The sequence below is a fragment of the Somniosus microcephalus genome, chromosome 27 (assembly GCF_052327205.1).
Source record: "Somniosus microcephalus isolate GS21.2 chromosome 27, FLI_Smic_1.0, whole genome shotgun sequence".
In the NCBI taxonomy this organism is placed as follows: domain Eukaryota; kingdom Metazoa; phylum Chordata; class Chondrichthyes; order Squaliformes; family Somniosidae; genus Somniosus; species Somniosus microcephalus.
The window spans coordinates 42,456,146-42,481,103 of NC_141013.1; the positions used below are offsets into that span (position 1 = coordinate 42,456,146).

The 24,958-nt window shown below is 45.7% G+C and overlaps 1 protein-coding gene across 12 annotated transcripts in view; it reads right to left on the reverse strand.

Annotated features, from left to right (window-relative positions):
* Positions 1–24,958, reverse strand: part of arnt2 (aryl-hydrocarbon receptor nuclear translocator 2) — a 715,479-nt gene that overhangs the window by 174,235 nt on the left and 516,286 nt on the right. The window lies entirely within an intron of this gene.

Genomic DNA, 24,958 nt, shown 5'->3' on the forward strand with positions numbered 1-24,958 from the left:
GGGCATTGCTGGCAAGGCCACCAGTTATTGCCCATCCCTAAATGCCCTTGAGGAGGTGGTGGTGAGCCGCCATCTTGAAACACTGCAGTCTGTGTGGTGAAGGTACTCCCACAGTGCTGTTATGTAGCGAGTTCCAGGATTTTGACCCAGCGATGATGAAGGAACGGCGATATATTAAAGTCAGGATGGTGCATGACTTGAGAGGGGAACTTGGAGGTGGTGGTGTTCCAATGTGCCTGTTGCACTTGTCCTTCTAGGTGGTAGAAGTCGCGGGTTTGGGAGCTGCTGTCATAGAAGCCTTGGTGAGTTGCTGCAGTGCATCTTGTAGAAGGTACACACTGCAGCCTTGTTGCGCCGATGCTGGAGGGCCTGAACGTTTAAGGTGGTGGATAGGGTGCCAATCAAGTGGACTGCTTTGTCCTGGGTGATGTTGAGTTTCTTCAGTGTTTTTGGAGTTGCACTCATCCAGGCAAGTAGAGAGTATTCCATCTACTCCTGACTTGTACCTTGAAGGTGGTGGAAACCCTTTAGGGTGTCAGGAGGTGAGTCACTCACCATAGAACAGAACATAAGAAATAGAAGCAGGAGTAGGCCATTTGGCCCTTCGAGCCTGTTCCACCATTCAATAAGATCATGGCTGATCTACCTCATCTCTATTTTTCTGCACGACCCCCATATCCCCTGATTCCCTTAATATTCAAAAATTTATCGATCTGTCATGAATATACTCAACAACTGAGCCTCCGCAGTCCTCTGGGGTAGAGAATTCCAAAGAATCACCACCCACTGAGTGAAGAAATTTCTCCTCATCTCAGTCCTAAATGGCCGACCCCTTATTCTGAGACTGTGACCCCTGGTTCTAGACTCCCCAGCCAGGGGAAACATCCTCCCTGCATCTACCCTGTCAAGCCCTGTAAGAATTTTGTATGCTTCATGAGATCACCTCTCATTCTTCTAAACTCTAGAGAATATAGCCCTAGTCTACTCAATCTCTCCTCATAGGACAATCCCCCCCATTCCAGTAACCAGTCTGGTGAACCTTCGTTGCACTCCCTCTATGGCAAGTATATCCTTGCTTAGGTAAGGAGACAAATACTCCAGGTGTAGTCTCACCAGGGCCCTGTATAATTGCAGTAAGACGTCTTTACTCTTATACTCAAATCCTCTTGTAATAAAGGCCAACATACCATTTGCTTTCCTAATTGCTTGCTGTACCTGCATGTTAACTTTCAGTGATTCGTGTACAAGGACACTCAGGTCCCTCTGAACACCAACATTTCCCAATCTCTCACCATTTAAAAAATACTCTGTGACATGAATCTTGTTATTCATGTGGAAATGACTTCTGAAATAATACTGGGCGGTCTTCTGGTGGCGCTGTCCAGGGAGAGGGAGGATCCAGTTGTCGTGGTCCATGTTGGGACAAACGACGTAGATAGGACAAGGAAGGCGGTTCTGTTAAAGGAGTATGAGCAGCTAGGGGTCAAATTAAAAAACAGAACCTCAAGGGTAATAATCTCTGGGTTATTACCTGAGCCACGAGCGAATTTGGCTAGGATAAATAAAATTAAATAGTTAAATGCGTGGCTCAAAGACTGGTGTGGGAGAAATGGGTTTTGCTTCTTGGGACACTGGCACCAGTACTGGGACAGGAGGGAGCTGGTCCGTTGGGACGGACTCCACTTGGCCAGTGCTGGGACTAGAGTCCTGGCGAATCATATAACTAGGGCTGTAGAGAGGGCTTTAAACTAATTAGTGGGGGGGAGGTTTCTAGAGAGCAAATAATAGAAATGACAACGGAGAAGGTCATAGACTTAGGTAGCAGTGGGGGAATAAAAAAACAGAACGTGTCAGGAAGGGACAGAAGGTATGGAGTAAAAGGTAAAGTAGTAAAAGGGGAAAAAACAGGAACTAAGTGTCACAAAACATATTTGAAAGTTCTTTATCTGAATGCACGTAGCATTCGTAACAAAATGAATGAGTTAACGGCACAAATAACTACATATGGGTATGATCTTGTGGCCATTACAGCAACATGGCTGCAGGGTAACCATGACTGGGAATTAAACATACCAGGTTATTTAACAATCAGGAAGGACAGGCAGGAAGGGAGGGGAGGTGGGGTGGCTATGTTAATAAAGGAAGGAATCACTATAATACAGAGAAATGATATTGGGTCAAAGGAGCAGGATAGTGAAACAGTTTGGGTGGAGATAAGGAATATAAGGGGAAAAAAACACTAGTGGGCGTAGTCTATAGGCCTCCGAACAGTTGCAACTCTGTTGGACGGCGTATTAATCAGGAAATAGTTGAGGCTTGTAATAAGGGAACAGCTATAATTATGGGGGATTTTAACTATCATATTAACTGGACAAATCAAATTGGGCAGAGCAGCCTTGAGGATGAGTTCATTGAGTGTATTAGGGACGGGTTTCTTGAGCAGTATGTAACTGAACCGACCAGGGGGCAAGCAACCTTAGATTTGGTCCTGTGTAATGAGACAGGATTAATTAAAAATGTCCTAGTAAAGGATCCCCTTGGAATGAGTGACCATAACATGGTTGAATTCCATATTCAATTAGAGGGTGAGAAGGTTGGATCTCAAACAAGCGTGCTGAGCTTGAATAAAGGAGACTATGAAGGTATGAGAGCAGAATTGATTAGAGTGGACTGGGAAAATAGATTAAAGGGTAAGATGGTACATGATCAGTGGTGTACATTTAAGGAGTTATTTTACAACTTCCAAAAAATATATATTCCACTGAGGAAAAAAGGGTGTAAAAGAAAAGATAGCCATCCGTGGCTAAGTAAAGTAATTAAGGATAGTATCCAACTAAAAACAAGGCCATATAAGGTAGCCAAATCTAGTGGGAGGATAGAAGATTGGGAAGTCTTTAAAAGACAGCAAAAAATAACTTAAAAGATTGATTAAGAAAGGGAAGATAGATTATGAAAGTAAATTAGCAAAAAATATAAAAACAGATCGCAAAAGTTTCTATAGTTATATAAAAAGAAAAAGGGTGGCTAAAGTAAATGTTGGTCCCTTAGAGGATGAGACCGGGAAATTAATGGTGGGAAACATGGAGATGGCAAAAACGCTGAACAAATATTTTGTATCAGTCTTTACGGTAGAGGACACTAAGAATATCCCAACACTGGACAAACAGGGGGCTCTAGGGGGGGGGGAGGAGCTAAATACGATTAAAATCACTAAGGAAGTGGTACTTGGTAAAATAATGGGACTCAAGGTGGATAAATCCCCTGGACCTGATGGCTTACATCCTAGGGTCTTGAGGGAAGCGGCAGTAGGGATTGTGGATGCATTGGTAATAATTTTCCAAAACTCCCTGGACTCAGCAAAGGTCCCGGCAGATTGGAAAACTGCTAATGTAACACCCTTATTTAAAAAGGGTAGTAGGCAGAAGGCTGGAAACTATAGACCTGTTAGCCTAACATCTGTGGTTGGTAAAATGTTAGAGTCCATTATTAAGGAGACAGTAACGGGACATTTGGATAAACATAATTTAATAGGACAAACTCAGCATGGTTTCATGAAGGGGAAGTCATGTTTGACAAATTTGCTTGAGTTCTTTGAGGAAGTAACATACAGGGTGGATAAAAGGGAACCAGTGGATGTAGTGTATTTAGACTTCCAAAAGGCATGTGACAAGGTGCCACACAAAAGATTATTGCTCAAGATAAAAAATCACGGGATTGGGGGTAATATTCTGGCGTGGGTGGAGGATTGGCTCTCTAACAGAAAGCAGAGAGTTGGGGTAAATGGTTCGTTCTCAGACTGGCAATCAGTAACTGGTGGTGTTCCGTAGGGGTCAGTGCTGGGTCCCCAACTCTTTACAATCTATATTAACGATTTGGAGGAGGGGACCGAGTGTAACATATCAAAGTTTGCAGATGATACAAAGATGGGAGGGAAAGTAGTGAGTGAAGAGGACATAAAAAACCTGCAAAGGGACATAGACAGGCTAAGTAAGTGGGCAGAGATTTGGCAGATGGAATACAATACTGGAAAGTGTGAGGTTATGCACTTTGGCAGGAAAAATCATAGAGCAAGTTATTATCTTAATGGCAAGAAACTGGAAAGTACTGTAGTACAAAGGGATCTGGGGGTCCTGGTGCACGGAACTCAAAAAGTTAGTATGCAGGTGCAGCAAGTGATCAAGAAGGCCAATGGAATGTTGGCTTTTATTGCTAGGGGGGTAGAATATAAAAACAGGGAGGTATTGCTGCAGTTATACAAGGTATTGGTGAGACCGCACCTGGAATACTGCATACAGTTTTGGTGTCCATACTTAAGAAAAGACATACTTGCTCTCGAGTCAGTACAAAGAAGGTTCACTCGGTTAATCCCGGGGATGAGGGGGTGGTCATATGAGGAGAGGTTGAGTAGATTGGGACTCTACTCATTGGTGTTCAGAAGAATGAGAGGCGATCTTATTGAAACATATAAGATTGTGAAGGGGCTTGATCGGGTGGATGCGGTGAGGATGTTCCCAATGATGGGTGAAACTAGAACTAGGGGGCATAATCTTAGAATAAGGGGCTGCTCTTTCAAAACTGAGATGAGGAGAAACTTCTTCACTCAGAGGGTGGTAGGTTTGTGGAATGTGCTGCCCCAGAAAGCTGTGGAAGCTACATCATTAAATACATTTAAAACAGAAATAGATAGATTCCTAGAAGTAAAGGGAATTAAGGGTTATGGGGAGCGGGCAGGAAATTGGACATGAGTCTAGGTTCGGAATGGTCATGGCCCTGTGGGTAGTGGAGTGGGCCCAGGGGCTGTGTAGCCTGGTTCTGCTCCTACTTCTTGTGTTCTAATTCTGAGTTAGATTTCAGGAGATGGTTTTATTCCTGTTCCTGGCTGGGGTGGAGATCGCCTTTACAGAAGGTAAGTACTATAGAAAATATAGGGACAGAGTGATCTCCTGGAAGAATTTCGATCACCTAGATGGGTTGGAGAGGAATTTCCCAAATTTTTTCTCCCAAATTGGCCATTGGGTTTTTTACCTGGTTTTTCGCCTCTCCCGGGAGATCACATGGGCTCGGGTGGGATGGAGAGTGATAGAAGATTTGAGGTTAGGATCAGATCAGCCATGATCTTATTGAATGGTGGAGCAGGCTCGAGGGGCCGATTGGCCTACTCCTGCTCCTATTTCTTATGTTATGAGAGTATAAATACTCGGGCACGGGCCCAGTTTGCTCAGTACATTCTTTTACAGGAACTCGTGAAGGACACAAGTAGATCTCCATGTTTTAAAACAGTTGATTAAAGCTTTGTTTAACGCTTAGACCAAGTGCCCAGTAGTTTTCTTACGTCACTCTACTTTTCTATTTTTCCTACCAAAGTGGATAACTTCACATTTCTCCACATTATATTCCATTTGCCATGTTCTTGCCCATTCACTTAGCCTGACTACATCCCCTTGAAGCCTCTTTGCATCCTCCTCACAACTTACATTCCCACCCAGCTTTGTATCAGCAGCAAACTTGGATATATTACATTTGGTCCCCTCATCCATTGATGTATTGTGAGTAGCTGAGGCCCAAGCACTGATCCTTGCAGTACCCCACTAGTTGCAGCCTGCCAACCCAAAATGACCTGTTTTTTCCTACTCTCTGGTTTCTGTCCGTTAACCAATCCTCAATCCATGCTAGTATATTACCCCAATCTCATGAGTCCTAATTTTGTTTAATAACCTCTTGTGTGGCACCTTATCGAATGCCTTCTGAAAATCCAAATACACCACATCCATTAGTTCCACCTTATCTATTCTGCTAGTTACAACCTCAAAAAACTCGAACAGATTTGTCAAACACGATTTCCCTTTCATAAATCCGTGCTGATTCTGCCCAATCCTATTATTACTTTCTAAGTGCCCTGTTACCACGTCCTTAATAATAGATTCTAGCATTTTCCCTACTACTGATGTCAGGCTAACTAGTCTGTAGTTCCCCATTTTCTCTCTTCCTCCTTTCTTAAGTAGTGGGGTTACATTTGCTACCTTACAATCCATGGGAACCGTTCCATAATCTATGGAATTTTGGAAAATGACAACCAAATGCATCCACTATCTTTATAGCCACCTCTTTCAAAACCCTAGGATGTTGGCCATCTGGTCCAGGGGATTTATCGGCTTTCAGTCCCATTAATTTCTCCAGTACTATTTTTTTTTACTAATACTAGTTTCTTTCAGTTCCTCATTCTTGCTAGACCCTTGGTTCTCCACTATTTCCGGGAAGTTTTTGCATCTTCTTCCATGAAGACAGACACAAAGGGCAGGATTTTCATTGGGCCGTTGAGGCGGGATTGGAGGCATGTGGGGGTTAAAATCCTGAAATTGGGGGTCCCAAACCCATCCCGCACCCAACCCACCTCCATGCCAATTTCAAAGGAGGCAGGTACCCGACCCGCACTGGGACCCGCCTCACCGAGGCGGGAAGGGGATTAGTGCCAATTAACTGCCTGTTAACAGGCAGTTTTTTAGCCTAATCCCTATTTTCATTTTTGAAATGTGGGATTCCCGACAGCTCCAAACCACGCCAAGTTAGCGAGGCGAGCTGTCGGGATGAAGGGCTTGGAGGGGTCGAGATGTCCGGTGTTCAGGTGAGTGATCGGTGCAAGAGTGCAGAGGTAAGTGTGTTTGGTGTGTTTAAAGTGTTTAAAGAAGTTTTACTTATATTTACATACCTTTACAGCCTTCCTTTCCTCAGGTCTCGGGAGTCCCTCATCTCAGCAGCACAGAAAGCAGAATGGCCGCGATCTGTCAAAAGTTCCAGCATTCAGCTTTCTGTTCCGGGGAGATCGCTAAATCATCCTGACAGGAAGGAATTAACTTGGAGTACAGATTGTCAGTGTTTGACAGCTTCAAACAGCTGTCGGACACTGATATTTCATCTGTCAAAAGGTCTTGACAGATGAAATAACAATCTGTGATGTCACCTGTGCCGGGTGGCCCTTAATTTGCCTGCTGAGCCCGCTAGGCGGGCTCAACAAGGTCAATCAAGTCAAAATCACGTGGGTTGGCTATTACCTGATGGAGGCGGGACTAAACCCCGAAAGTTGTAGTCCCGCCTCCTACCCGCTAACTTGGCGTGGTTTGGAGCCGTTGGGAATCCCACATTTCAACAATGAAAATAGGGATGAGGCTAAAAACTGCCGGTTAACTACCTGTCCTCAATGAAAATCCAGCCCAAAGTATTTGTTTAATTTCTCTGCCATTTCCTTATTCCCCATTATAACAACTTCTGTCTCAGCCTGTAAGGAACCCACATTTACTTTTGCTAATCTCTTCCTAAGGCTTTGTGTCTTAATGCGAGGAACATTCGTAATAAGGTGGATGAATTGGCTGCGCAAATAGAGGTAAACGAATATGATTTGGTTGGGATTACGGAAACGTGGCTCAAGGATGGCCAAGGCTGGGAACTCAACATCCAGGGGTATTCGATATTCAGCAAAGATAGGCAAAAATCAAAGGGAGGTGGGGTAGCATTACTGGTTAAAGAAGGGATTAACACAATTGTAAGGAAGGATATTAGCTCTGATGATGTGGAATCTGTATGGGTAGAATTGAGAAATACCAAGGGGCAGAAAACGTTAGTGGGAGTGGTATATAGACCTCCAAACAGTAAGGCGGAGGTTGGGGATGGCATTAAAAGGGAAATTAAAGAAGCGTGCAATAAGGACACAGCAGTCATCATGGGTGACTTTAATCTACATATAGATTGGGCTAACCAAATTAGTAACAATACTGTGGAGGAGGAATTCCTGGAGTGTTTACGGGATGGTTTCCTGGACCAATATGTCGAGGAACCAACCAGAGATCAGGCCATCTTAGACTGGGTATTATGTAACGAGAAAGGAGTAATTAGCAATCTTGTTGTACGAGGCCCCTTGGGTCGGAGCGATCATAATATGATAGAATTCTTCATTAAGATGGAGAATGAAGCAGTTGACTCAGAGACAAGGGTCCTCAATTTAAATAAAGGAAACTACGATGGTCTGAGGCGCGAGTTGGGTAGGATTGATTGGGGAATGTCACTCAAAGGGTTGATGGCGGATAGACAATGGCAAACATTCAAAGACCGCATAGATGAACTACAGAAAATGTTCATCCCAGTTTGGCATAAAAATAAAACAAAAAGGGTGACTCAACCATGGCTAACAAGGGAAATTAGGGATAGCATAAGATCCAAGGAGAGGACATATAAATTGGCCAGAAAAAGCAATAATCCTGAGGATTGGGAGCAGTTTAGGATTCAACAAAGGAGGACAAAGGGATTAATTAAGAGGGGGAAAATAGAATATGAGAGTAAGCTTGCAGGGAACATAAAAACTGAGTGTAAAAGCTTTTATAGATATGTGAAGAGAAAAAGATTGGTGAAGTCAAGCATAGGTCCCTTGCAGTCAGAATCAGGGGAATTTATAATGGGGAACAAAGAAATGGCAGACCAACTAAATACATACTTTGGTTCTGTCTTCACAAAGGAGGACACAAATAACCTCCCAGAGATGCCGGGGAACATAGGGTCTGATGAAAGGGTGGAACTGAAAGAAATCAGTATTTGTAGGGAAATGGTGTTAGGGAAATTGATGGGACTGAAGGCCGATAAATCCCCAGGGCCTGATCATCTACATCCTAGGGTACTTAAAGAAGTGGCCCGAGAAATAGTAGATGCATTGCTGATCATCTTCCAACATTCAATGGAATCTGGAACAGTACCCATGGATTGGAAGGTAGCTAATGTTACCCCACTATTCAAAAAAGGTGGTAGAGAGAAAACGGGGAATTACAGGCCGGTAAGCCTGACATCGGTAGTGGGAAAATGCTAGAGTCCATTATAAAAGATGTAATAGCAGAGCACTTGGAAAACAGTGACAGGATCGGACAAAGTCAACATGGATTCAGAAAAGGTAAATCGTGCTTGACTAATCTACTGGAATTTTTTGAGGATGTAACTGGTAAAATAGATAAGGGAGAACCAGTGGATGTGGTGTATCTGGACTTTTAGAAGGCCTTCGATAAGGTCCCGCATAAGAGATTAGCGTGCAAAATTAAGGCACATGGGATTGGGGGCAAGGTATTGACTTGGATAGAGAACTGGTTGGCAGAGAGAAAGCAAAGAGTTGGAATAAACGGGTCTTTTTCCGAATGGCAGGCAGTGACTAGTAGGGTACCGCAGGGATCGGTCCTTGGACCCCAGCTATTCACAATATATATTAATGATCTGGACAAGGGAACTAGATGTAATATCTCCAAATTTGCAGACGACACAAAGCTGGGTGGGCGCGTGTGCTGTGAGGAGGATGTCGAGAAACTCCAGGATGATTTGGACATGTTGGGTGATTGGGCAGAAACATGGCAGATGCAATATAATGTGGATAAATGTGAGGTTATCCACTTTGGTGGCAAAAACAGGAAGGCAGATTATCTAAATGGCAATAGATTGGGAGAAGGGGAAGTGCAACGAGACCTGGGTCTCCTTGTGTACCAGTCGCTGAAGGTAAGCATGCAGGTGCAGCAGGCGGTTAAGAAGGCAAATGGTATGTTGGTTTTCGTAGCGAGAGGGTTTGAGTACAGGAACAAGGATGCCTTGCTGCAGTTGTACAGGGCCTTGGTGAGACCACATCTTGAGTATTGTGTGCAGTTTTGGTCGCTTTATCTGAGGAAGGATGTTCTTGCCATGGAAGGAGTTCAGCGAAGATTCGCCAGGCTGATACCTGGGATGGCAGGAATGACGTATGAGGAGAGATTGGGTCGATTGGACTTGTACTCGCTGGAGTTTAGAAGAATGAGAGGTGATCTCATTGAAACTTATAAAATTCTGACAGGACTGGACAGACTAGATGCAGGAAGGATGTTCCCGATGGTCGGGGAGTCCAGAACCAGGGGACACAGTCTAAGGATAAAGGGTAGGCCATTTAGGACAGAAATGAGGAGGAATTTCTTCACCCAGAGAGTGGTGAACCTGTGGAACTCTCTACCACAGAAGGCGGTGGAGCCCAATTCATTAAATATATTCAAGAAGGAGTTGGATATATTTCTTAAGGCTAAAGTGATTAAGGGGTATGGGGAGAAAGCAGGGACCGGGTACTGAATTTGGATGATCAGCCATGATCGCATTGAATGGCGGAGCAGGCTCGAGGGGCCGAATGGCCTACTCCTGCTCCTAACTTCTATGTTTCTATGTTACATACCTATAGATGCTTTTACAGTCTGTTTTTATGTCTCTCGCTAGTTTACTCTCATATTCTATTTTCCCTTTCTTTATCAATTTCTTGGTCCTCCTTTCCTGAATTTTAAAATCCTCCCAATCCTCAGGCTTACTACCCTTTTTGGCAGCATTGTAAGCCTCTTCCTTTGATCTAATACTATCTTCAACTTCTCGTTAACCACGGTTGGACCACTTTTCCTGTGGGATTTTTGTGCCTTAAAGGAATATACATTTGTTGTAAATGATGTATTAATTCTTTAAATGCTAGCCATTGTTTGAACACCATCATACCTTTTAATGCAGTTTCCCAATCTACCGTACCCAACTCGCCCCTCATACCTACGTAGTTTGCTTTGTTTAGATTTAAGGCCCTAGTTTTGGATTTAACGAAGTCACTTTCAAACTCAATAAAAAATTCTAACATATTATGGTCACTCTTCCCTAAAGGCCCCTTTACTACAAGGTTATTAATTAACCCTTTCTCATTGCATAATACTAGATCTAAAATAGCCTGTTCTCTAGTTGGTTCCTCAACATACTGATCTAGAAAACTATCTTGCATACATCCCATGAATTTGTCTGCCACACTAGTACTGCAAATTTGGTTTGCCCAATGTATATGTAGATTGAAGTCCCCCATGATTACTGTATTACCCTTGTTACATGCACCTCTAAATTCCTGATTTATACTCTGCCCTATTACAACTACTGTTTGGGGGCCTATAAACAACTCCCACCAATGTTTTCTGACCCTTGCTGTTTCTTAGCTCCACCTAAACTGAATCTACTACTTGATTTTCGGAGCTAAGATCCTTTCTCTCTACTGTCTTTATCCCATCCTTTATTATCAGGGCTACACCATCTCCTTTTCCATTTTGCCTATCTCTTCTAAAAGTTAAGTATTCTGGAATATTTAGTTCCCAATCTTGGTGATGCGCTATCAATTACTCATAAAAGACAGAGAGTTAGGAGAGTAACTAAAAGGCTTTTATTAGCAAAGAAGAGAGCATGCCTCTCGTGGTTGACTGGGTTCCAAGAAGGCAGGGGGCTGCAGAGCAGTCACCTTTATACCTGGGCCTGTGGGTGGAGCCAGGGGCGGAGCCAGCAGAGGCATGCTGAGGCATGCATAGATACAACAGTGTGCAACAACGGTGAACAACAATAACAGTGGTTTACCACATTCACCCCTTGTTTAAAATTGAGTCCGGCGGGGTGAAGTGTACTAAAGGTTCGTGTAAGTAAGTCTATCAGGTGGCCTTGTATGCCGTCCTGATCGTCGTGGTGGCGGCGGTGATGGTGCAGCATCCAACGTTGAATCTGGCGTCTCATTGAGTGGTTGGGTGGTCAATGACGGGTCCTGGGGCTGCGGCATGCCGTCTACCGGGGTTGGGTTGTGGGTAGTGGTGGATGGCAATGGTAGTATTTCAGGGGCACCCGAAGGTGCGAGGTCTCGTATGGAGACTGTGTCCTCCCGCAATGGTAGTGTTTCAGGGGCACCCGAAGGTGCGAGGTCTCGTATGGAGACTGTGTCCTCCCGCAATGGTAGTGTTTCAGGGGCACCCGAAGGTGCGAGGTCTCGTATGGAGACTGTGTCCTCCCGCCCGTCCGGGTACGCCACGTAAGCATACTGGGGGTTGGCGTGGAGGAGGCTCACCCTCTCGATCAGGGGGTCCGTTTTATGGGACCTCACGTGCTTCCGCAGTAGGACGGGTCCTGGAGACGTCAGCCATGTCGGTAGCGAGGTCCCCGATGTGGACTTCCTGGGGAAAGTGAACATTTTTTCATGGGGGGTGGCATTGGTGGCCGTACAAAGCAGTGACCGAATGGAGTGGAGCGCCGCAGGGAGGACCTCCTGCCAGCGAGAGGTCGGAAGGCCCTTAGATTTTAAGTTTAAGAGGACGGCCTTCCAAACCGTCGCGTTCTCTCTTTCCACCTGGCCGTTCCCCCGGGGGTTGTAGCTGGTGGTTCTGCTTGTAGCAATACCTCTCGTGAGCAGGTACTGACGGAGTTCGTCGCTCATAAAGGATGAGCCCCGGTCGCTATGGATATAGCTAGGGAAGCCGAACAAGGCGAAAAGGTCATTCAGACATTTAATGACCGTGGTACTGGTCATGTCCGGGCACGGGATGGCAAACGGGAAACGGGAGTACTCATCAATTATGTTGAGGAAGTACACGTTGCGGTCAGAGGAGGGGAGGGGCCCTTTAAAATCGACGCTCAGGCGCTCGAAGGGGCGAGTGGCCTTGATCAGGCTTGCTCTGTCTGGCCTATAAAAATGCGGTTTGCACTCGGCACAGATTTGGCAGTTCCTGGTCATGGTCCTGACCTCCTCGATGGAGTAGGGCAGGTTACGGGATTTGATGAAATGGAAGAACCTGGTGACCCCCGGGTGGCAGAGGTCATTGTGGAGGGTCTGCAGTCTATCGACCTGCGCGTTGGCGCATGTACCACGTGATAGGGCATCTGGGGGCTCATTGAGTTTCCCGGGCCGGTACAAGATATCGTAATTGTAGGTGGAGAGTTCAATTCTCCACCTCAAGATCTTGTCGTTCTTGATTTTGCCCCTCTGGTTATTATTAAACATAAAAGCTACTGAACGCTGGTCAGTGAGCAGGGTAAATCGTATTCCGGCCAGGTAATGCCTCCAATGTCGCACCGCTTCCACAATGGCCTGGGCCTCCTTTTCGACAGAGGAGTGTCGAATCTCGGGGCCCTGGAGGGTCCTTGAGAAAAAGGCCACGGGTCTCCCCGCCTGGTTATGGGTTGCTGCTAGGGCGAAGTCGGATGAGTCGCTCTCCACTTGGAAAGGGATGGACTCATCCACTGCGTGCATTGTGGCCTTCGCAATAGCTTTTTTTATGAGAGTGAAGGCTGCACATGCCTCTGCTGTCAGGGGGAAGGAGGTGGACTTGATGAGGGGTCTGGCTTTGTCCGCATAGTTGGGCACCCACTGAGCATAGTAAGAGAAAAACCCTAGGCATCTCTTCAGTGCTTTTTGGCAGTGGGGGCGCATTCTGTCGGGGTCGGGGCCGATGACTCCGTTCTCCACTACGCAGCCAAGAATGGCGAGGCGCGTGGTGCGAAACATACATTTGTCCTTGTTGTATGTTAGATTCAGCCGCTGGGCCGTACGGAGGAATTTCTCTAGGTTAACATCATGGTCCTGCTGGTCGTGGCCGCAGATAGTGACGTTGTCTAGATAGGGGAAGGTGGCCTGCAGCGCGTTCTGGTCAACCATTCGGTCCATCTCCCTTTGGAAGACCGAAACCCCGTTGGTGACGCCGAAGGGGACTCGGAGGAAGTGGTAGAGACGACCGTCAGCTTCAAAAGCTGTGTACTGGCGGTCCTCAGCCCTGATGGGGAGCTGGTGGTATGCCGACTTCAGATCAATCGTCGAGAACACCCGGTATTGTGCTATCTGATTGACCATGTCAGATATGCGGGGGAGTGGGTATGCATCTAACTGGGTGTAGCGATTGATCGTCTGGCTGTAGTCAATAACTAGGCGCTGTTTTTCGCCAGTCTTCACTACCACCACTTGTGCTCGCCATGGGCTAGTGCTACCCTCAATAATCCCTTCCTTCAGGAGTCTTGCTACTTCGGATTTAATGAAGCTCCTATCCCCGGCACTGTACCGCCTGCTTTTGGTAGCGATGGGCTTACAGTCGCGGGTGAGGTTAGCGAACAAGGAGGGGGGGGGTAGACTTTAAGCGTGGAGAGGCTGCAAATGGTGTGCGGCGGGCGATTTAAAAGCTGCTGGTTGCAGACTGTGAGTGGGGGGAGGGGTCCGCCGTACGCTAATGTGACACTTTTAAGGTGGCACCGAAAATCCAACCCCAGTAGAACGGCAGCGCAGAGATGGGGCAGGACAAGAAGTTTAAAATTTTTGTATTCTGTGCCCCTTACTGAAAGGGTCACTACACAGTAGCCACCGACGTCTGCTGAATGGGATTTGGAAGCCATAGAGATCCGATGGCGCGTTGGCAGGACCGGGAGAGAGTAACGGCACACCGTGTCGGGGTGGATAAAGCTCTCCGTGCTCCCGCTGTCGAAAAGGCAGGTAGTGGTGCGGCCGTTTACCGTAATGTCCATCATGGACCTGGACAGTTGGTGAGGGAAGAGATTGGTCCAGCGTCACGGAGGCCAGCGTATGGTCGAGCGAGTCGCTGTGGTCGTCAGACGAGGCGGTGGTTGAGTCCGGGTCACCCGCGATTGGAGTTAGAGGCGTCCAAGATGGTGGACAAAATGGCTGCGCCCATGATCCCGATCCCCACGCAGCTGGAGGTGTCCAAGATGGCGGACAAGATGGCTGCCCCCACGGTTCACACGCGGCGCTGCTGGCGTTAGCGGTTTTACCTTTGCAGGCGCTGACGTAGTGTCCTTTCTTCCCGCAGCCAGATAGGTAGCGTTTTTCGCCGGGCAGCGTGCTCTGGGGTGTTTTGCCTGGCCACAAAAGTAACATTTCGGGCCCTTGGACATCGCTGCAGCAGTTGGTGCCGGGGGTGGCGGTCCCATGACCCAAGGTTGCGGCGTCCACGGTGCGGAGCGGTTAGGGGAGAATGCGTCCATATTCCGGTGGGCCGCGTCTAGCGAGAGCGCGAGGGACACTGCCTTCTTCAGATCGATTTCGCCCTTCTCCAGCAGTCTCTGCCGGGAGTAGTCGGATTTGAGGCCCGCAACGAAGGCATCTTGGATAATTCCCTCCGCGTGTGTCGCGGCCGATACCTCTTTACAATCGCAGGCTTGGCCGAGTATCTGTAGTGCCTGTAGGAATGCCTCCACCGATTCCCCGGACTGCTGTTTGCGGGATCTCAGGAGGTGTCTGGCATAAACCGTATTTACCGGGCGTGTGTATTGTCCTTTTAGCAGATCGATAGCCGCCGTGTAGGTAGTCGCGTCCTGGATGAGCGTGTAGACTTGGTGGCCCACCTTGGAGGCCAGGATTTTTAGTTTGTTTCCATCTAGTGTCACGGCTGAGGCTTCCAGGTAAGCTTCGAAGCAACGCAGCCATTGTGCGAACTTGGTAGACGAACCCGCCTCTTGAGGGTCTAGGGCCAGGCATGTTGGTCTGAGGGCATGCAGCAGCGCCTGCTGCTCAGCGTTTGGTGCCGTCGTTTGCTGCAGCGCCTGCTGCTCAGTGTTTGGTGCAGCAGCCTGCTGCTCAGCGTTTGGTGCCAACATTTTGTTTTTGCTAATAAAATTGATGCGCTATCAATTACTCATAAAAGACGGAGAGTTAGGAGAGTAACTAAAAGGCTTTTATTAGCAAAGAACAGAGCATGCCTCTCGTGGTTGACTGGGTTCCAAGAAGGCAGGGGGCTGCAGAGCAGTCACCTTTATACCTGGGCCTGTGGGTGGAGCCAGGGGCGGAGCCAGCAGAGGCATGCATAGATACAACAGTGTGCAACAACAACAACGGTGAACAACAATAACAGTGGTTTACCACACTTGGCCACTTTGCAACCACGTCTCTCTCATGGCTATTAGATCAAATCTGTTCATTTCTATCTGTGCTATTAAGTCATCTATTTTGTTGTGAATACCCAGCCTCTGACCTACTCTAGTAGCCACAGTATTTATGTGGCTGGTCTAGTTAAGTTTCTGGTCAATGGTGACCTCCAGGATATTGATGGTGGGGGATTCGACAGTGTTAATGCCATTGAATGTCAAGGGGAAATCATGGACTGGCACTTGTGTGGTGGGAATGTTACTTGCCACTGATCAGCTCAAGCCAGGCTGTTGTCCAGGTCTTGCTGCGTGCGGGCATGGACTGCTTCATTATCTGAGAAATTGCGAATGGAACTGAACACTGTACAATCATCAGCGAGCATCCCCACTTCTGACCTTATGCTGGAGGGAAGGTCATTGATGAAGCAGCTGAAAATGGCTGGTCCTAGGATACTGCCCTGAAGAACTCCTGCAGCGAGGTCCTGGGGCTGAGATGATTGGCCTCCAGCAACCACAACCATCTTCCTTTGTGCTAGATATGACTCCAGCCACTGGAGAGTTTTCCCCCATTTTCCCATTGACATCAATTTTACTAGGGCTTCTTGATGCCACACGCCACACTCGGTCAAATGCTGCCTTGATGTTAAGGGCAGTAACTCTCACCTCACCTCACCTCAGGAATTCAGCTCTTTTGTTAATGTTTGGACCAAGGCTGTAATGAAGTCGGGAGCCGAGTGGTCTTGGTGGAACCTAAACAGCATCGGTGAGCAGATTATTGATGAGCATGTGCCGCTTGATAGCACTGTCGATGACACCTTCCATCACTTTGTTCATGGTTGAGAGTAGGCTGATGGGGTGGTAATTGGCCGGATTGAATTTCTCCTGCTTTTTGTTGACAGGGCACATCTGGGAAATTTTCCACTCTGTCGGGTAGATGCCAGTGTTGTAGCTGTACTGGAACAGCTTGGCTAGAAGCACAGCTAGTTGTGGAGCACATGTCTTCAGCACTATAGCCAGGATGTTGTCAGGACCCATAGTCTTTGCTGTATCTAGTGCGCTCAGCTGTTTCTTGATATCAGGTGGAGTGAATCAAATTGGCTGAAGACTGGCATCTGTGATGGTGGGGACCTCAGGAGGAGGCCGAGATGGATCATCCACTCGGCACTTCTGGCTGAAGATGGTTGCAAATGCTTCAACCTTGTCTTTTGCCCTCACATGCTGGGCTTCACCATTGTTGAGGATGGGGATATTCATGGAGCCTCATCCTCCCGTTTGTTTGAGCTGATCTATTGGTTGTGGGATTGCTTGACTCTATCTACAGCATGCTGCCTCTGCTGTTTAGCATGCATGTAGTCCTGTGTTGCAGCTTCCCCAGGTTGGCACCTCATTTTCAGTTACGCCTGGTGATTCTCCTGTCATGCTCTTCTACACTCCTCATTGAACCAGAGTTGGTCACTTGGCTTGATGGTAATGGTAGAGTGAGGGATATGCCAGGCCATGATGTTACAGATTGTGGTGGAATACAATTATGCTGCTGCTGATGACCCACAGCCCCTCATAGATGCCCAGTTTTGAGCTGCTAGATCTGTTCTGAATCTATCCCATTTAGAACAGTGGTAGTACCACACAACACAACAGAGGGTGTCCTCAGTGTGAAGACAGGACTTCACCTCCACAAGGACTGTGCGGTGATCACTCCTACCAATACGGTCATGGACAGATGCATCTGTGACAGGTAGATTGGTGAGGACGAGGTCAAGCAGGTTTTTCCCTCGTGTTGGTTCTCTCACCACCACCTGCTGCAGGCCCAGTCTGGCAGCTATGTCCTTCAGGACTTGGTCAACTCGGTCAGTATTGGTGCTGTCGAGCCACTTTTGGTGATGGACATTGAAGTCACCTACCCAAAGCACATCTTGTGCCCTTGCTACTCTCGGTGCTTCTTCCAAGTGGTGTTCAACAGGGAGGAGAACTGATTCATCAGCTGAGGGATGGTGGTAGGTGGTAATTAGCAGGAAGTTTCCTTGCCCATGTTTGACCTGGTGCCATGAGACTTCATGGGGTCCGGAGTAAATGTTGAGGACTCCCAGGGCCACTCCCTCTCGATTGTATACCACTGTGCTGCAACCTCCAGTGGGTCTTTCCTGCCCGTGGGACAGGACATAACAAAGGATGTTGTCTGATAGCTATGATTCTGTGAGTATGACTATGTCAGGCTGTTGCTTGACTATGTCAGGGTGTTGTTTGATTTTGGCACAAGTCCCCAGATGTTAGCGAGGAGGACATTGTAGGGTCGACTGGGTCGATTGTCATGTCCGAATCTGATGCCTAGGTCGATCCGTCTGGTTTTATTCTTATTGTAATTTTTTGTAGTTTGATACAAGTGGGTGGCGTGCTAGGCCATTTCAGAGGGCAGTTAAGAGTCAACTACATTGCTGTGGGGCTGGAGTCACATATAGGCCAGACTGGGTGAGGATAGCTGCATGGTCACCTTTACTAATACTAGCTTTTTATTCTTGACTAGTATGCAAGGTCTTTGCACCTGAAGTTTCCCTGACATGTCAGTTTTGAGGCTGGGCCCAGGAATTGGAGCATAGACTGAGTTTGTAACTGAAGAGTGCAGCAGAGAACAGGAATAGTGAGATTCCCTTCTGGCTTCTCAGAAAAGCAAACGTACCATTGCTGTAAGTATATGGAGTACCATACATGTAACTTGGCATTTCACCATGAAAACTGAATGCCATCTTTGGCTCATATTTCAAACTAAATGATCTGGAATGCACTACCTGAAAGGGCGGTGGAAGCAGATTCAATAGTAACTTGCAAAAGGGAATTGGATAAATACTTGGAAAAGAAAAATTTGCAGGGCTATGGGGAAAGAGCAGGGGGAGTGGGACTAATCGGGTAGCTCTTTCAAAGAGCCGGCACAGGCACGATGGGCCGAATGGCCTCCTTCTGTGCTACAAGATTATATGATTCTATAATTACAAGCAATCTAGGAAGTGGTTTGAAACTGGTTGCTGGATTTGAAGCTCTGAAGGTGGCACGGATTGGGCATTGTTCCCTTCAAGTGACCTCAAAAGGTGCCATCTGAGTAGATTGTGGCATCACATTTCTCAGGTGAAAAAACAAATTACTTTTATGTTCAGTTTGAATATTTTTGATCTCTTCAGCGAATTTTCAATGCCATTCCCTCCCTATTGCCTAATATCGCAGACACAGGAGAACTACAGAATTTTCATGGTTCCCCAAATTCTTGATGCAGCCCTGCATACTGGGTGCCACGGAGATAGACAGGAGCTGAAGTAGACAAGTCTCCTCTTGCCCGCAAATGTTCACCGTCTAGAAAACACAAAGTGCTCCCAATGCAGCACCGTGAAACTAGTCCGGCCTCGGACTTACAGGTCTGTGGTCTGTCCCTGCAAGCCTCCAGTCCTGCCCTGACTGATAAAGTTGTCTCTCAAGGATTCTGTTTAAGGCCGTGATGAGAAACAAAGTGGGGACATTACTGAGTACGGGCAACATATACCAAACAGTGCACTCCACATCTCAAACTAGCCACAAGAAAAAGCACAGGATATCTGCTAGCAGTTTTCTTTAAAAAAAAGTTGATGGTAAAATACACAGACATTTTGCATTTCATAGCTGACACAATTTTAAAGAACCGTAAGTACTGACTCAAGCCTAAAAATAATCCAAAATGTCAATCCGCTTTGAGTCACAAATTTAACTAAAATCTATTAAAATAATCCCATCATACAGATAGCTTGAAAACACTGCCACATGTAATAAACGGGAATACTCCCAATAGGTTATTTTGAAGCCCCATTCTGTCAAAATGTTCAAAAGACATGCAATGATAACCATAATCGTGATTCAATGCTATGCACTGTCAGTCAACTGAAGCAGATAGCAGCATCAGGAGATAGGGGCCAACATAATTCTGATTACTCCAAAGGGATTTAAAGAAATAACAAGTTATGTAATGTTCTAATTAGATATTTTAAAAATACCACTGCTTCTCAAATGTTTAGATGGATTAAAGTAAATTTATGACCAAGTCATGGGAGCAGGGAGTTGTTTTGTGATGTATGAGTTATTACTTATCTTGCCGTAACAGTGTGCAAGCACGAGGATAATTGTTGGCAATTGTAGAAACGATTAAAATTTCTCTTCATATATTAAACATATTAAAATTGAGATCAAAGGGACTATACAAACCAAAATTACCTGCATGCAACTTGCAGAGTATTGCGTTGTTTATGAACTGCTAGTTTTCTTACACAAGCTGAACTACTGCCATATTCGAAATGCAGGCAAATTAACTTTGGACGGTCATGGTCACTAAAACCACTTAACAAATCAATTCGAAGACACATGGTGGCGAATTACAGCTTAAAGAAAGTATTCTATTATAACCTGAGCACATAACTTCACAGCAATGAAGCAGCAAGTGAGGTCAGGTTATCACAGAATGTTGCACGATAGAACAGCACATCGAGACACCTACGCTGCATCACAAATCATAAAACTGGCAGTTTTATTTTACTGTAGGTGCAAAACTCCTCCTTCCTCAGGGGTACAGCTTGAGACTGGACTGTTAACATTCAGGGTATCAGTTTTCAGGACTTGCTTTTTATTCCAAGAGACCATTCTAACTACAGTTGAATTGAATGCTGATGAACTCTACGTTATAAAATACAGTGAATTAAACTATTAGAGTACAAGACAACTATTTATAACTCTGCTCTTATAAATAAATTTAATAACTTTTTTAGCCTTTCAAATCTCCACTTATCCAAAGAGACTGGGGATGTACAAAAGCAAAATACTGCGGATGCTGGAAATCTGTAATAAAAACAGAAAATGCTGGAAATACTCAGCAGCTCAGGCAGCATCTGTGGAGAGAGAAACAGAGTTAACGTTTCAGGTCATTGACCTTTTGTCATTTCCTGACGATGGAACCATCCTCTATAACTTCCGGTATAGAATTTATGGTGATTGGGATAATTGTTAATCTCCAGGTCGTGTACTGTGGGGCAGAAAGGATAATTAATGGAGATTTCAACTCATAAGGAACGTGGTTCCCTTTTGGAAATATCATCAGGCTGTTAAATGAGAAAACAATGCAAATCTGTAATTATTTGTGGCAAATAAAGTGAGAAATATCATTCGCAGAGCAGACAGGCTGGTTAAAGTTTTAATCAGTACAGACTAAATAAATGGCAATACTATGCATACAAATACAGAATAAAATAGAAATGACAAAGGAGAGCTGGTGTCAACATGAGGAAAAGCACGAAGAAGATTGAATTGCACAAACTGACACTGGAGGTGAAAAAGGAACAGTGTAGAACGAAGAATGACTAGAAGGAGAAGCAATATAAGCTTACAATGGTAGAATGGGCCGTGACAGGGAGTGGAAGACCAGTCCAGTGGAGTCAGCACATAATTCGGCACAATATAACTATTAAACTGAGCTTTAATCCAAACTTCCACGAATGGCAAGAAAGATAGGCTAAGAGCATCTGAATGCTTAGTGAGACTATGGGCACTATGTTGGCATTCTTCCTGCCCCAACTCTTCCAGTGCCCAAAGGTTCTAGCCTTGGCCCCCTCCGGTTCCTCATCTATATGCTACCCCCCTCAGTGGTATCATCTTTAGGCTTCAGCTTCCATACGTATGCTAATTACACCAGCCTTACCTCTTCCCCCATCTCCCTCAATTCCATGACCACCTCTGTGCTGTCTGACGGTGAATGAGTCTTCCAACTAAACATGGGGAAGACTGAAGCTATCATTACCCCACCAATAACCACCGCTCCCCTTCACATTGATTTCATACACCTCCCCCACCCCGCCTCCCCCAAATGTGGCCACTTGCTCAGACCGTGAGAAACCTTGGTGACCAGTCCAGGGAATCAAGGGATGTGGGGCTCAGCCATGATCTTATTGAATGGCGGAGCAGGCTCGAGAGGCCGTACGGCCAACTCCTGCTCCTAATTCTTATGTTGTTATTGCAATGTTAATCGGTAAAATCTGCATAATTCATCTGCTTCCCATCTTCAAAGAAACTAAGCAGATAAAAACAGGACCTAACTATGGATTCTTAGTTCTCTAGGGCCTTTCATTTTCTGGATCACACTTAAGCAGAAATCATAGCATGGTTGAATTTCAAATTCAGTTGGAGTGTGAGAAAGTTGTACCTCAAACCAGTGTCCTGATCTTAAACAAAGGCAATTACAATGGCATGAGGGCAGAACTGGCTAAAGTGGACTGGAAAAATAAATTAAAGGGTAAGACAGTTGAAATGCAGTGGCAGCCATTTAAGGAGATATTTCATAACTCTCAACAAAAATATATTCCAGTGAGACAAATATTTTAAGAGAAGGGAGCACTATCCGTGGCTAACTAAGGAAGTAAAGGATGGTATCAACTTGAAAACGAAGGCATACAATGTTGCCAAGATTGGTGGGAGGCCAGAGGATTTGGAAATTTAAAAAAACCAGTAAAGGATGGCTAAAAAAATAAGAGAGAAATGATGAATTATGAGAGGAAACTGGCAAGAAATATTAAAACAGATAGTAAGAGCTTCTACAGGTATATAAAAAGGAATAGAGTAGCTAAAGTAAACGTTGGTCCCTTAGAGGATGAGACTGGGGAATTAATAATGGGGAATGGGGAAATGGCAGAGACTCCAAACAAATATTTTGTATCTGTCTTCACGGTAGAAGACACTAACAACATCCCAATAATGGATAATTAAGGGGCCACAGGGAGGGGGGAGCTAAAGACAATCACTATCACTGAGCAAAAAGTACTTGGTAAAATAATGGGACTAAAAGACGACAAGTCCCCTGGACCAGATGGCCTGCATCCCAGGGTCTTAAAAGAAGTGGCTGCAGAGATAGTGGATGCATTGGTTGCAATATACCAAAATTCCCTGGACTCTGGAGAGGTCCCAGCGGATTGGAAAACTGCAAATGTAACACCCCTATTTAAGAAAGGAGGGAGACAGAAAGCAGGAACCTATAGACCAGCTACCCTAACATCTGTCGTTGGGAAAATGCTGGAGTCCTTCATTAAGGAAGCAGTAACAGGACATTTGGAAAATCATAATGCAGTCAAGCAGATTCAGCATGGTTTTATGAAAGGGAAATCATGTTTAACAAATTTGCTGGAGTTCTTTGAGGAGGTAACGAGCAGGGTGGACAAAGGTGAGCCAGTGGGTGTGGTGTATTTGGATTTCCAGAAGGCATTCGATAAGGTGCCACATAAAAGGTTACTGCATAAGATAAGAGCTCATGGAGTTGGGGGTAATTAGCACGGACAGAGAATTGACTAACTGACAGAAAGCAGAGAGTCGGGATAAATGGGTCATTTTCTGGTTGGCAAACGGTAACTAGTGGGGTGCCACAGGGATCGGTGCTGGGGTCTCAACTATTTACAATCTACATTAATGACTTGGATGAAGGGACCGAGTGTAATGTAGCCAAGTTTGCGGATGATACAAAGATGGGTGGGAAAGCAAGTTGTGCAGAAGACTCAAAGCCTCTCTATATCCCTTTGCAGATTCTAAGTGAGTGGGCAAACATTTGGCAGATGGAGTATAATGTGGGAAAGTGCGAGGTTATCCACTTTGGCAGGAAAAATAAAAAAGCAAATTATTATTTAAATGGAGAGATTACAAAATGCTACAGTTCAGAGGGACCGGGGGTCCTTGTGCATGAAACACACAAAGTTAGCATGCAGGTACAGCAAGTAATCAAAAAGGCAAATGGAATGTTGGCCTTTATTGCAAGGGGTTTGGAGTATAAAAGCAGGGATGTCCTGATGGTGAGACCACACCTTGAGTACTGCGTACAGTTTTGGTCTCCTTATTTAAGGAAGGATATACTTGCATTGGAGGCAGTTCAGAGACGATTCACTAGGTTAATTCCAGAGATGAGGGGGTTGACTTATGAAGAAAGGTTGAGCAGGTTGGCCCTATACTCATTGGAATTTAGAAGAATGAGGTGATCTTATTGAAAGACATAAGATACTGAGGGGGCTCGACAACGTAGATGCAGAGAGGATGTTTTCCCCTCGTGGGGAAATCTAGAACTCGGGGACATAGTTTCAGAATAAAGGGTCACCCTTTTAGAACTGAGAGGAGGAGGAATTTCTTCTCTCAGAGGGTCATAAATCTGTGGAATTCTCTGCCCCAGAGAGCTGTGGAGGCTGGGTCATTAAATACATGTAAGGTGGAGATAGACAGATTTTTGCAAGATAAGGGAGTGAAGGGTTATGGGAAGTGGGCAGGGAAGTGGCTTTGAGCCCAAGATCAGCCATGATCTTATTGAATGGCGGAGCAGGCTCGAGGGGCCAAGTGGCCTATTTCTTATGTTCTTATGTAAATGCACCGAAATTTATTTTGGTTTCTGTGCTGATTTTGCCAATGGGAACTTGCGTCAAAATTTTCTGTGGCGATCATTTGCCTACACCAGAACGTAGAAACTGGCATAAAGTGGTGCAAATGCAGCACCACCAACAGGGGTAAGAGTGTGTTAGCTGCTGGTTCTGCCCTGGAGCCTCACGCTCAGAGCCTCCTGCCTCTGCTGCTCCTCTTTCTCTTGCATTATTATATAGAACAGGGGCACCCAATCGGGAAGGCCATTGCAGCTGCTTCATCCTCTGAATACGTTGGGGGGTGGGGGGTGCACTGAGTCTGACAGCTCTTCGGTTATGCATATTGCAGGTCTCAGTAAGAATTAGAAAAAAATATATCGCAAATAAAATCATTATCCAACATCAAGATGACTTTAGGCCTAACTTTCTGGGCATAAATCTACAAAACTGGCGTATTTAAATGAGTGGCATTTCAACGTATGTATCTCAGGAGTGGCACAAACGATCGAGGAAACTCGATGTTTCGACGTAAATTCGGCATAAATCAGTTACGTGCGAATTTCCTCCCAAAAATAGGCGCAACAACGCTCTTAAGCTGCAGTTACACCGAAAAGCTCCAGATTCTGAACGCTATTCAGAAAAACACAGCCCTATGAATGTGCGGCTTACGTATTTCACCTAAAACTCCCTACCCAAGGTTTGTGGCTTGAGGTAGCACTCTGTCACCAAGGGGCATGAGAAAAATGGGCTGTTCATAGTTAACATGACAGTTTTCAGGTCTTGGTTTTGTTCCAGGAAGAGCTTTAACTGCAGAAGGTGGTCTGGTTAGAACTTTGAGGAACTCTGTTATAAATCATAGTTGCTTCGTATTATCACACTGCCCAATTTTGTAAGTA